The sequence below is a fragment of the Pezoporus flaviventris genome, unplaced genomic scaffold (assembly GCF_033815535.1).
Source record: "Pezoporus flaviventris isolate CSIRO_AGI_PZ_B2104156 unplaced genomic scaffold, CSIRO_AGI_Pfla_v1 ptg000007l, whole genome shotgun sequence".
NCBI lineage: Eukaryota > Metazoa > Chordata > Aves > Psittaciformes > Psittacidae > Pezoporus > Pezoporus flaviventris.
In genome coordinates, this window is record NW_026892555.1 from 39,829,227 (window position 1) to 39,844,144 (window position 14,918).

The 14,918-nt window shown below is 40.6% G+C and overlaps 1 protein-coding gene across 3 annotated transcripts in view; it reads right to left on the minus strand.

Moving 5' to 3' along the window:
* The window catches only part of RP1 (RP1 axonemal microtubule associated), a 214,814-nt gene extending 200,624 nt beyond the window's left edge, over positions 1-14,190 (minus strand). For all 3 annotated transcript variants that reach the window (XM_061448476.1, XM_061448474.1, XM_061448477.1), the window contains exon 1: positions 14,036-14,190. The gene's annotated coding sequence lies outside the window, so the exon portion shown is untranslated. The remainder of the gene's footprint in view (positions 1-14,035) is intronic.
* Between the last annotated feature and the right edge of the window lie 728 nt (positions 14,191-14,918).

Below are 14,918 nucleotides of genomic sequence, written 5' to 3' on the forward strand. Positions count from 1 at the left end.
ACTAAGTTGTACCAACAGAAGATGGAGTGCATCTCTCTATGGTGTTATAACCATGCCATTCAACTTATCTCTACAAGCAATTCAATATTACTGATGCAGGAAAAACTAAATCGTGATTTTAAAAGTGCATACTTATAGTAACAGAGATGCTCATAGGAAAGACAGCAAACATTATTTGGTATTAAAAGTACTTTTACAAAATGCTTATTGAACATTGCTCAAGGACAGATTAATATTTTTATGCTAGCAAACAGAAATGTCTCTTTAATGCAAAGTACATGTCAAATCACTGCTTCAATCTTTTCCTCTTCACAGCAATGTCAATAGACAACATATTTCAGTTAAAAAAGGCAACTTTTTCTATTTAAAGAAAACTGAATTTAAGTTCACATGAAGCCCCTGTATAACAACTATGTACCCATCTAAGAATCAAATTTATCCGCTACATTTGCTTTGAGAATATGTGCAATAAGAACAACGAATTCTATTCAGATCAGAATCCTAGTGTGAGATCAATGAACAAATACAGATAAAAAAATCTTTGTACCAAAGTTCATGATAAAGTAATAGCAGTGTATTTCCTGAGCTTTTATCTTGTTATTAGTATCCTAAAGTAAAAACTCAGGTAGCATAATTAATTATTCACAAGAGAAAGGGATATACCAAAACAAGCTGCCTCACAGGGACAGAAAAGACACACAAGAGATCTGTGACATGAGGGCACAACAGTTTCCATTCTAGGGATGCAAAGCTAAAATGAATTAATTTCAGCAAAAAGAAATACTAATGCAAAATCTGTATAAGGAAAATAAGGCCTTTGGTTTCTCCTCCAATCTTCCACTGTTTATAAAAAGGAGGTACTTGAGTAAACTAAATTATATCAACAGTGGATTTAGCCTAGTGCTTCCAAGAGCTCTCTCTTAACGTCTAGGAACAAGACTGACTTGATAAAGCATGAAGTTTGTAATATTTCTTTTGTACATTCTGTTGCAAAATGTTCTAGGTTGTTTGATGCTCAGACATATTTTCTATCTCAGCCCCCACCTCTGTCAAGGCACACCTCAAAACACATAAATCTGATAAGTCTTATTTCACGGTCATTTGCGATTGTATATTTGCTCATATGTTTAATACCAGACTGACAGAGCAGCTGTAAAGGGGTACTTTTGAAAGGTCATATAACATTATTCATATCACTTAACTTCATTAAGATATTTATAACTGACAACAAAATTTGCTCCTGTGCTAGTGTTGACTAATAGTGTCCCCACCCATAAGCCTTTTGCAGCGCCTCATTTCAGTTGGTGTTTGATGCCAGAGCCTTATCTATAAAACGGAACTACCAATTTCTGGACAAGAACTGGAAAAATATTAGCTCCCTCCGTGCTGAGGTAAATCACTTCCCAGTGTATTGACTTGCAGACTTCAACATTTTTCATATGGTTTTCACTCTCATTCCATCTATAAAAGAATGTTAGTTTCAGGAGAACTCATACTTGTGTGATACAAACCTAGAACTGCAGCTCAATTTCCAGAAGTGGTTTGTAGTGCTATTCTTTAACTACATATAAATGAAAGCAACTATTTATTTATTTCACATGAATGATTAAAGTGTTTCTTAAGCCAGGCAAAAAAGGAAGAAAATCACACTTTTTGCATGTGTTCAGATTACGTGAATAGTTAAACTTTAGATAATGACTTTAGAAACTCATATTATAAAGCTGCAAATATATTTATGATTCCCTTGTTAGCATCATAGCACAAACACAGATCCCACAGGCTTCAGTTCCAGTGGAGGCCCAAGGTTCCAGTGGAGACCCCTTTCTCAACTATGATGAATGCTGTGAAAATTCTTGCATTTTAAAGGCAGTTATACTATTTCATTACTCCAAAATACATGAAAAATGAGGTTAGAAGATACAGTCAAATGCACTGAATTATACATTTGGAATAAAAAATATTTTCCTCTTTTACAATGAAGAAATCAAGTGCTGGTTAGTCCTTTAATATCCAGACTAAACTGTCTGTCCACCAAGCATGATTTGTTCTAAGAACTTCTTGAGATGCAAGAAGCAGATATCAGTATCCTTTCAGATCATTATAAACAGGTTGTTAACACATAGTTTGTGAGGGGGTTGGTTTGGAATCACAGAGCAGCTGATGCTGGAAAGTGCCTCTAGGGAACATCTAGTCCAACCCACTGCTGAGAGGAGTCAGCCAGAGCAGGTTGCCTGGAACCATGGCCAAACAGCTTTCAAATATTTCCAAGGATGGGACACCACAATCTCTGAGCAACCTGTGCCAGTGTTTCCCCACCCTCACAGTAAACAAGTTTTTTCTTTATGTTCTGGTGGAATTTTCTGTATTTCAGTTTGTGGATGTTACCTCTTGTTTCACTAGATACCTCCGAGATGAGTATGGTTTCATCTTCTCCCCTTCCCTCCCATCAGCTATTTATATGCACCAGCATCCCCCTGACTTTTCTCAAGGCTGAACAACCCCAGCTCTCTCAGCCCCTCTCTGTATGTCAGATGCTCCAATCCCTTAATCATTTTAGTGACCCCTTGCTGGACTCACTCCAGGATATTGGGAATTGTTTTTTTCCTTTTATTTTTTTCCTTCTACCTTTAGTTTGGAAATATCAATTTCACATACAAAATCTCTACTACAGCAGGGTAAGCTTTATTCCAAGAGATTTTTCCCCCTTAGGCTACAGAAAAGTTCTTGGCAAGCCAACTGGTACAACTTTATTGCAAAAAATACCTGTGAGGGAAAAAATGTTTAAGTAATCACACCAGCACAGCAGGGAGCCCTGCTTCAAGGCATTCATTTTTTCATCCACATCCAGGTAAGAGTCTAGAGGTGGAATCACATTTTCACATGTCCTTCTCTGGTATCAGATGAGGGCTAAGGTGTTAGGACCACAGAAACAGCCCAGAAGCGAGAGCTGCCTTAGGAAATGGAGAAGGAGAGATCCTTCCTCTCCATCGCAGCTGGAGTTGCCTACCAACATCTTTACACAGTGTGACACTGCACAGAGGAACTGAATGCAACGATTTTTAACATGGACATTAGCATATAAGAGAAACTTGTTTAATGACTAGCCCATTTCCAGAAGTCCAAATAATCCTTTCTAAAATTCTTTGTAATCCATAATCACATAGCAAGTAAAGTGTGAATGGTGGCAGCATTTGTTTTGAGCTTTATTGCCTGCAGGTTTTAGCACACAAAATCATCAATTAAGACTATTAGATGGCTGACACACACTCACAATCTTTAACCCTTATTAAACCATTATTACACAGTGTGCAGGCAACTTTCACAACAATTTGTTTCTCATTTCTCACTGAAATAGCTGCAGTTCCCAACTATAAAGGCTGATGCCTGAGCAGCTTGCAGAACAAAGCTAATGAACATTCAAATACTGGTTCTTCTAGTTTTGGAAAGATAGCAAAGAGCATGCATCATTCAAGCTGCTATGTGTCCTGCTGCTTCAAAAAAACCCTGATGACTGATTTATCTGACCACAGATATCCCATCTGGCTTAGTGGGCACCCTCCCTTTTGATGAAATGGTCACAGTCTTATTTCTTTACATTTTGCCATGGTGGAGAAGCCAACAGTTTAATGTCACAGCCTAAACCACAAAATGCATTTTGGTTTGTCTAAAGTTTGCTTATTAGTGGGGAAGACTTACTTCAAGCAAAATCCTATGTCTACCAACAAGTGAAACTGGAAATACGCTTTGCATTTCTCATTCAATAGGAGAAAAATGTAAAAAAGTACTTCTAATGTTCTGGGTTTTCTACAGAGGTGCAACACTAACAATCATCTTAGGTGCAAAAAAATTACACAGACAGAAACTCAGTTATTGTAAAAACTGGAATTTGCTGTATGTGAGCAAGATAGTCAAAGATGATCAAAATCCCTTAAATATTCTTCAGTCCAAATGTGCTATGTGAATAGAGGTCTTATATCAAAGGTGTGAAAATGCACTTGTCAAGATAGTGCATGTACATTTCCCAGTATTGCAATGAATACATTTCATGTGTCACATTTTGTTTTCCTCCTCTCAAAGGCAGAAGGATGCACAATGCAAGCTTTTGCTTTATAGCGAGCTTTAAACCAGGCTTTAGTCTTATACACAACACCACAAATTGTTAGTAAATTCAGGATTTGAAAACCAAGCTTTCTTCTTGTGAAAAACCATGTTTTTTCTACTGAAACCTTGTCCTCAGAAAATGGAGTGAGAAAGGTAGAAACTGTTCTATTCATGTATTTGAGCTAAGTCTAAAGAAAAAAAAAAAATGTTATTCCCAGCACAATTCCAGTCTTTCTTTTTTTAGAGAGTTCTTTTTTCCAGAGGGAGGATGTTATTGCTTTAATCTATATTTAAGATGCTCTAAGTCCAGGCCATCAAATGTCTTTTAGATAATCTGATCCAAAATTCTATGGGAAACGAGCAGAAGGGAAGCTGACATGTTCACAATACATGGTGCTGCTGAGGAGGTCTCCAAGGAACTCCATGCCACTTTCGAAAGCAATGTTGTCTGTGTTTACCACTGTCGTGGTTTAAACCCAGTCAGGTAATTCGTTCGCTCACTTCCCCCCCTTTCTTGCCCTCCCCCTGCTCTCTGAGGGACGGAGAGGAGAATCAAAAGAATGCAACTCCCACGGGTTGAGATAAGAACAGTTTAGTAACTAAGGTATAACACAAATCACTACTGCTACCACCAATGATAATAATGATAAAGGAAATAACAAGGGAACAGAATACAACACCTCAGCACCAGCCGACCGATAACTCGCCCCCCAAGCCCGACCAAGCACCGACCGATACCTCCTCCAACCCTGCAGTCCCCCAGCCCTTCCGGCTAACTCCCAGTTACCTCCTGGGCATGACGTGCTGTGGTATGGAATACCTCTTTGGTCAGTTTGGGTCAGGTGTCCTGTCTCTGCTTCCTCCTGGCTTCCCCTCCTCCCTGGCAGAGCATGAGGCTCACAAAGTCCTTGGCCAAACCAAAACATCCTTGTTATCAGCTCTGTTCCCGAGCTGAAAGTCAAAACACTGCACTGCACCAGCTACCAAGAAGGAGAAAAATGACTGCTACTGCTGAACCCAGGACATTATCCACCCCTTATTCCATACCATTCACGTCATGCTCAGATCCCACATTTTCAATACACCATCACTCTTATCTTAGTGCATGGACCAGTCCCTATAAAGCTGCTGAGTCCATCTGGTCCATGATGTCAGGCTCCATCTCTTGTACCAGTCAGAGCAGGAGAGACTGTGTGCAGTGTTCACACTCGTGAATAATCTGGGCAATAGTGTCCATTGCTAAGTCTACCCCTCGATCATGAGTCAATCTCTATGTTGCATCTCTGCTCTGATGGCCTGAAGTGCCATGGGCCCACCAGGCTCAAAATAATTCACTGTCCCCTTCAGCAGTTTCTGCAGCTTGTTGCTGGGGACTCCATACAGCTGCCTTCCATCTCCGACGCTTCCAAAGCACTGGAGGGGCCCAGTGGACTAGATGCTTGCCCATACTGTCACACACACCCTGCCACTCATGACTGTCCAGCCTTGGGGAAAACCTCTTGGTCCCCCTATATTGTCGTCTAATCCCAGACAAGACCCAAACCTGACTCTGCTTAACTTCTGAGATCAGACAAAATGGTTGTGGGTAGAACACAGTCTGTGTGTGTGCCAACATGCTGATCCCCATCACAATCAGCAGGCAGGTCCCAAGGATACCCAAAGGCCATTCGAAACCTTCAGAACTCTCAGTTGATGCTGCTGTACTTGTCACTGGGGCTGGTGTAGCTGCTGTGCTTGCCGGCTCTCCCACCACCGGCTTCTCTTTTCCTGAGTCCAGCTCTTCCTCCTCTGCCTTGCTGGGAAATGCTGCGTGGTCTCCTGCATCCTCCTGGGGCTCGGCGGGTGGCTGCCGGGGAATGCTCTCGGCCATCACGGGGCTGGGCTCGGCCGCGGGGCTCGGTTCCTCCGCGGGGCTCGGCTCTTCCGCGGGGCTCGGCTCCTCCGCCGCCTTCTCCCGCTGCTCGGCAGCCGCTTCCTTCTGCTCCTCGACCGCCCCGGCCTCCTCCACCGGCAGCCGTCCCCTCGCGGCCTCCGGCCCCGCTCCCGCCGCCGCTTGGTCCCCGGGGCCGCTCTCCCGGGCCGCTTCAGCAGCCGCCGGCTCCCGGGACCGCTCCCCCTCAGTTCCCCGCAGCCTCACGAAGATGGAGAGTAGGCTGAGGGCCAGGACGGTGAAGAGCAGCCGGACGGCCAGGTACAAGTCCACGGCCACGTCCGTCCCGCCCTGCTGCTGGAGCCCGCCCGTAGTACAAGCCATTGCCATAAAGCACAGTGAGACAAGAACCTTAGCCCAGGCCCCACACTTGATAAACACTAACACACCAAATACCGGCTCTACGTAAGTTACAACGGTCTGAAGCTGTGAGATCAAGAAGAACAACTCTGATACCCAATAAATCAGCATTGTGACGAATGACTATTAATCCAGTCAAATCTGTCGTTATCTCAACCCTTCGTGCCCCACGTTGGGCGCCAAAAAGAACTGTCGTGGTTTAAACCCAGTCAGGTAATTCGTTCGCTCACTTCCCCCCCTTTCTTGCCCTCCCCCTGCTCTCTGAGGGACGGAGAGGAGAATCAAAAGAATGCAACTCCCACGGGTTGAGATAAGAACAGTTTAGTAACTAAGGTATAACACAAATCACTACTGCTACCACCAATGATAATAATGATAAAGGAAATAACAAGGGAAGAGAATACAACACCTCAGCACCAGCCGACCGATAACTCGCCCCCCAAGCCCGACCAAGCACCGACCGATACCTCCTCCAACCCTGCAGTCCCCCAGCCCTTCCGGCTAACTCCCAGTTACATCCTGGGCATGACGTGCTGTGGTATGGAATACCTCTTTGGTCAGTTTGGGTCAGGTGTCCTGTCTCTGCTTCCTCCCAGCTTCCCCTCCTCCCTGGCAGAGCATGAGGCTCACAAAGTCCTTGGCCAAACCAAAACATCCTTGTTATCAGCTCTGTTCCCGAGCTGAAAGTCAAAACACTGCACTGCACCAGCTACCAAGAAGGAGAAAAATGACTGCTACTGCTGAACCCAGGACAACCACATGCCTACAAAGAGACCAACATTCAGACCACAGTCCACCAAGACAGAAGAAATCTAAAATCAGCAAGGAGTACAGGAAAAGTCCTCAGCTACAAAGTTATAGGGAACTTAATAAATACGGGTCTTTAACACAAAGAATATGACATCATGGGCAAGAGCTTCTCAGTATCTCTTGTTCACCACTATTATGTCCATCTTGCTCTGCTTCAACTTCAGTTACCTGGAGGTTTATCCACAAACTAACCCTAAACTCTATTCAGTTTTCTGGCAAGAAATGTAGAGCTGTAAATGACCAAACCAGGAAGAACTAGGCCTAATGCGGATATAATAGCTCCTACCATCTGAATAGCTCTCCTTCTATTATGATATATTATACATTTACCTGACAGAAAGACCCAGTAGAATAAAATACCTCAATGATGTCTGGTAGATTCTTTTTTGTAGCCTGGCCTGCCTGAAACCAAAATTAAAGGGTGGCAAATGTTTGAGTAATCAACAAGATCAAAGCCTAAAGTTTAGGCAGGCAGATGGTGTGGAACGTTGAACACCTTCAGCTGCTATTAAACTTAGCACAAGCTGGCTAATGTAGCAGCTCTCAGCTGTGGTCTTATGACATTCTTTCTCCCCTGGACAAACTTTTCTAGCTGTTACTCTTTTCAGTCTTCCTGTAAGATGTGCCTTCCACCTGTTTATCCATAGCAGGTTTTGCATTATTTCTAATTGCAAAAAAATTTCAAAAGTTGTTTTTGAAACAACCAGAGTCAATATCACTCAGAAAACTAAAACTAAAGAGAAATATCTAGATTTCTGATCTGACTAACTATATATAACAAACTGATTAAGCAAGTTTCTTAACCTGGACAAGTGAATTTGTGAAGTGGGAGAAAATAACATAATTAGTAAACAGTAAAGTAGTAAGTGGAGTGGTGCTCTAAAAGAGAAATATCCTAAACAATGCAAAAAACATAACATGCTTTTACCTAAAAGTTTACAATTCACTACAGGATCCCCTGCTTGAGGAATTCTGTGTGGCTGATAAAAGTATTCTTAAGAAAATAATTGCAACTTCAGCTGATCAGAATGAGAAAATACATTTAATTTCAAAAGTTTTGTATTGTCTTTTTTTTTTGGCTCTTTGCTCTTGCTTCAACCTTTTCTTTCTCTGAATTTTATGATTTTAAGTAAATTTAGGGCCCTGACTTGAACAGTGAAGTGTATTGTTTGAATAAAGCCCTCAGCACCTTCCTGCAGAGACCTGAGGTCAAAATATATTTTAGAATAAAGCGTGAATATGATGTTGAACATATTACACTGGCTCTTTTACTGGAACAAAACACAAGTTCTGTTCTGAATTTGTCAAAATGTACTCCATGAATCTGGGCACCTAGATCACTATGTAACAATAGGACATTTGCTGACTAGAGAGACTAACAAAAGATGCACAGTAGATAATCATTTAGAATGGGACCAAAGCATCCTCACATTGAGAAGAATAATGCTTTGTAAGAGAGAGCTGTCAAGGGAACAAAAAGACAAACTCAAAGCTGAACTATTTTTAAGATGAGTGGGCCTGCATATTCAAACAGTTAGGAAAAGTACAACATTTCTACTGCTTGGCAAACGTAAATCACTGGGAAAAAAAAATCCGAATCACAGACTTGCTGTTTTCAGCTGCAGGTGGCAAGTAAAGAAGTTGTGGGAGGAAAATATTTTCTATGTTGCTCCATTGTCTTTGGTCTTTTCAGTTATATTGTTTCCTATTAATTTTTATACTTCTTATAGCTATGTTGTTATTGAAGCACAGAAGATATTCGTGACATCTTTGTGGCATTTAAAAAGATAAAGCCCAACACTGAAGTACCTACAATCAACTAAAGGTATCACAATGAGTAATGATGACATGAAACACAGCAGAGTGTGCTTTGGCAAAGGGGCAGAGGAGGCACAAACTGAATAGAAATTATGCGGAAAGCGCTGTTTTAATGGAGTGTTACTCTGAAAGCCTGCTGCTTAATGTTATGTTTCAAAAAGCTCACCCTAACAACTGTGGCAGCAGGTATCCCTGTGGCAGGTGCCCTTGCCCTAGCAGGAATGGAGGCTCTCCAGCTGCAGTTTTGCAATGCTGCCATTGGTTATGCCACGCTAACCACCCCGGTGCAGGCCAACCCACATCACATTTGTGTAGTGGCTATTGTGCGGCAGGTAAAGACCCCCAGCCAATGAGGGTTAATGCTACTGTATTTGAACATAAATCAGATTTGACCAAGGGTATAAATGGAGTCCCACCAGGAAAGCAGTTGGGTTGGTCCTCCTTGGAGCAGCAGGTCTGCTGTTGAGACTCTCTTTGGGTCAGGACAATGCCCAAGGTAACGCCTTGATGCTTAGAGCGCTCACCTTATTGGTGAAGGATTTCACATTCTGGGTTGCACTTTCAAAAACTTAAGAACTGAACTTATGTCAATTGTGTGGTCACGAATCCATTTGACATTCCAAGTCTGTTATCCACCAATTGTTGATGGAGTTCTAATTGGTTTTGTAAAATAATTTTTGTTTTAAGTATATCATTGGTTTCACTTAATTCACAAGCTTCCTCAACAGTCTCTTAGACAGGTCTACCTTGACATGTAGTCTTCAGAAATCTTTCAGGAGCAGAGATGTTGGGTATGTGAATAGAATAAAACAATCCTCCTGGGTCACCTGTCAGCAACAAAACTGGGAGGGAAAGGATGGATGAAAGAGAGGTTGCTTTAAGTCATCATGATAGAACACTATGACTATGACTAACTTGGACCTTCACAGCTACATGTGATTTATGTGCTACTGTCCTCTTATACCAGGGTGGCAAAAGCAAGGTTTTCACCTTTGTGAACAAAAAAGCTTTGAACTTAAGAACTCCAGGATCAAGCCAGACCAAACATCAGTTTAGCCAGAATCTCTGACCATGGCCAGCAGCAGAGTGAAGGCCATAAACACAGCATCTGTGGATACTTTCTTTGGCCCATCAGACTTGCTACATTACATGACCAAATGGCATCCAGAGTCTGAGGTTGTTTACGGACCACAAAGTTCAACAGCTATTGATGAATATATTCTTGATTAGCTGTTCCTTATTCCTTCATCTGTTTATACATTTGAGCATCCATGATAGTTGTCGTGGTTTAAACCCAGTCAGGTAATTCGTTCGCTCACTTCCCCCCCTTTCTTGCCCTCCCCCTGCTCTCGGAGTGACGGAGAGGAGAATCAAAAGAATGCAACTCCCACGGGTTGAGATAAGAACAGTTTAGTAACTAAGGTATAACACAAATCACTACTGCTACCACCAATGATAATAATGATAAAGGAAATAACAAGGGAACAGAATACAACACCTCACCACCCGCTGACCGATAACTCGCCCCCCAAGCCCGACCAAGCTCCGACCGATACCTCCTCCAACCCTGCAGTCTCCCAGCCCTTCCGGCTAACTCTCAGTTACATCCTGGGCATGACGTGCTGTGGTATGGAATAGCTCTCTGGTCAGTTTGGGTCAGGTGTCCTGTCTCTGCTTCCTCCTGGCTTCCCCTCCTCCCTGGCAGAGCATGAGGCTCACAAAGTCCTTGGCCAAACCAAAACATCTCTATCAGCTCTGTTCCCGAGCCGAAAGTCAAAACACTGCACTGCACCAGCTACCAAGGAGGAGAAACATGACTGCTACTGCTGAACCCAGGACAATAGTTTATGGCAAGGATTTTACAATTTTAAGATTTGTGGGGAAAAAACAATCTTTTCCTTTCAAATTTAACCACCTGAAAACTACAGTGGCCTAGTTCTGAGAAACAGCAATTAATTCTTAGCATCATTCTGGATTGATTTAATCTTATATGATTTTACTCTTCTTTCTCATTCTTTTTAGTCACCACTTTCCCTCTACTAAACCAGCACAACACAGCTGAAGTTAGATTGAAGCGTTGCACAGACCACCTCTTACTATCCAATACAGCGAAGAATGTACACATTAAATGGACCAGAAATGAATTCCTGAAGTATGCCACTAAATTTAATGACTTTCATGAAATCTGAAGTATTATGGCCAGCAAAGCAGGACAGACATACAGAAGGAAATTATGAGGGTAAAATTTCTAAAATACTCTAATTTAAATGTCTACAATAAAGCTGCAGTGCACACCTTCACTTTCTTGGGAAATATGTTCTATTTTACCAACTGCTTTTAAAACACCAGGTGACCTCATGTTTTGCCTGGTTTGGTTTGAGTTAGCTCTTTGAACTGTGCACAAAAAATGTGCATGTTAAAGAGAGAATGAAATTCTGCAACTATTTACTCATTTGAAGGTTTTCATGATGAAAACAAGAAAACAGAGCCCAGTCTTAAAGATCTTATGTGGTCTATCTTTAGTCATAGTTCTACTGTTTTCAATAGAACTGTGTCCTATTGAACACAGTTTTCAATAGTTCAGTTTTCAATAGTCCAATCACAATGTAATTTGTTCCTTGTACCACAACAAATACTTTTTCTCTGCTATACTCAGGTAAAATCTGATGGATGGCAATTTCTGTTACTGAGCATTGTACAACTTGGACTTGAGAAGTCATTCCCTGGTGATCTTTATCATATTTCAGAACACAAAGTGCAATCAAAAGCTATATGGCACCAACTGTGCTGCCATGTTTAGTTTACAGTTTCTAAGGATACTATTTATTTAGCATGTTCTGCTGCCCCAGGAGATACCAAGGCAGTAGTATACATACAAAGAAACAGAAAGCAGGTGTTGCCATGGCACAAACTTCAAATGCTCTGAACATTCACTTCAACAAGGAGGGGCTCATTAAGACATTTTTTAAAGGGCTGTAAGTATACAAATAAGCCAGTTGCTTTTTAATGTGCAAATAACAATGTTTGCATCATAGGAAATAACATAACAACAATTGAGAGTGTGTGCTTTGCTACCATTAGGTTAGTATATAGCTTCAGCACTATATACATGGATATAGCTATGTCATTCCTCTTAGTATTAGCAATCATGCCTAGGCATGCTCCACAGAAGCAGAACATACTTTCCTCTTAAGCCTAGCAGTAAGAGTTAAATCCACCTAGCCACTGTGTCTGTAGTCCCAAGTCAGGTATCTAGAAACCTCATGGGAGAATTCAACATCTCCAGAATTGTTAGGTTTCTCTTTAAAGGCAAACACAAACTTGCTGTGTTTACACACTCAGCTTTAAGACATATGACAACTCCAGATCTATATTTGCATAGCATAGCTGGAGCAAAATCAAAAAGAATGTACTGCTGAGTTCATTTCTGCAATGAGTCAGGTCCACACCATTCCACATCCCAGCAAAATGCATTCACTACTGCCTATTCTGAAATGATTCGTAGTTTGTCTTGATGGATTTTGTCCTACCTGGCACAAATAATTTCATCTTTTCTAAAAAAGAATTTTCAGTTTGACTCAAACAAACCTCAAGCCAGGTCTTTGTCACTCAAAGCAGTTTAAAAGGTTAGAATCATTTCTGTATTGGTTTCATTTTAATTTACTGTCTCCAAAAGAGAGTGCAATGACAGTGTTACCCAAACCTGCTGTTTCGTATACATTCTCTGGCAATGGGGATAAAAAAAAATAAGTATCTCTACAAAACACAATCAAACAAATGCAAAGAAAAGCAGGGTTTTCCAGCCCAAGACTTTGTAAGCTTGTTTACAAGAACTTCTTGCAAAAATTCAGCCATATTAAAATCAACAAAATTGATATCTTTACACAAGAGCAACTTCTTCAATCAAACATGTCTTTCATCTTACTAAACCACTGTATGTATTAACCATAAATTGATTTTATGATTATTGATTTAAGGTAAACTTACTTCATGCACTGTTAAACAAAAATAGAGAAATTGCCTGAAGAAGTTACTCCTACCCAATTTGATTACCCTATTCTCCTTTGCAACATTAATCCTGATGGTTCTATATGTTTTAATGTTTCTAAACTGCGTCACATAGATTGAAAAATAAGATGTAGAGGGTATGGCAGATAAAAACCTTCTCTTTTCTCATCGCACTTTGACTCTCCATGTTTAGACTCTGGGTGCTGAGGCAGAAATGATGTTCAACAAGTTGCTCATACAGTGCTTAACACGGTAAAACCCTGATTTCATTGGCAGGATGTCGGCTTTGCTGTACATAAATAGATACAACTTCAGTTGTATGCTACTGTTTATATTTTTTATAACATTATAGTTTTCCTGTGTAGACAAGGATGATGTATCAGCATGTGCTGAGTGAAAGCTCTGAACAGTTGTTAAAGCAAGAATTGTGTAATTAAAAAAACAAGATGAATAAATTCCAATGGAAAAGAACATAACTGCCTCTGCCCAGTACAGAACACCTCAAGCAGACCTCTGAAAATCAGTAGTAAGGGCCAGCTAATACAGCGTGCTAACCATAATGTCTGAACTAAGAAGTTTCTAAAGCAAACACCTGGCATCTCAAGAGCTTTAAGGTTTTTCCTCCATTAATCACAAAGAGCCACAGCTTGTGTATTTCATCACTCCTGTTCCTAGAGGAGGTACATAGCCACAAGTACAACCTCCCTGAATTAGAGTTTAGGGGACACAAGGATGTGAGTAATGTGATTACCTTTACTAGTCAAATTTAAAAATATTGGTATGCATTTTTCCTAAGGTTGATAGAGAAAATGTCAGGTAGAAAAATGAATACACCAACAAATTTAACATTTGTAAAGATGTTAGAAACAAATATTTTGACCCAAACACTTCTGAAAAAAACCCACTCACAAATATAACATGCTGCAGTGCAATCAGAATATGAATTCATCCGTATATACTATTGCTCTATAGAAAAAATCATCAGGGGAAAAGTGAAAGAGATATTACCTGATGCTCTGGAAAGCAACTCAATAGGCACCAAGCTCTCAGAAGTGCTATGACATTTTGGAGAAAAATCAGTCACATGGATGGTATTTAAGTGATGGATACTGTTTCTTTCCATGGACACATATTCCAGCTACAGTGTGCTCCAGACACTACCATCCTAGCTGAAACTGAATGTTGATGTTAGTTTTGTATAATTTTCTACAGTACCTATAGTAACAGCAAACACAATATTGAACACTTAAGCAACAGAGTGCTCCCTTATCATAGTTTCAGTTCTTAATCTTTGAGTGCTATGTAAATAACTGTATTCTATAACATGGGTCTTCTGTATTGTAAACTTTCCCTTGTACAAACATTTTCATTCACAATAGAGCTCAATGCTGTAGAGAAATATTTGACCTAAGCCTTTAAAAACACAGTTCATTTAAGATCTTATCCTACATCTCCAACACTCACAAAACAGCTTATGGGTATCATAGTGAGTTTGGCACCTCTTAGAATCTGACATTACTTATTAATGAAACAGACCAATTACGATAGCAAAGACAGCATGCTAATCATTGCAAAAACATTAGTTAACAAACATTTATAGCATTTTCATGAGGAAATTGTATTAGATGTATTAAATGTAGAAAAGGCACAAGAGAGGCAAAGTATGTGAGGATACAGTGACTGAGAGAAACATCAAATTCCACCAACCACAATGGTACCAAATTATTTGCTTAATTTAGATAACTTTTTGCTGTCTCAGGAAAATACATGAAGTTTCAGGAACCATGGAAATCCAAGGCCAGATTTAGAAGATTTTAGGAACAGTTCCAAATCCTACACTAAGGCCAAACAACCTATGCAAATTATCAAATTACATAATAAAAATCCAGGT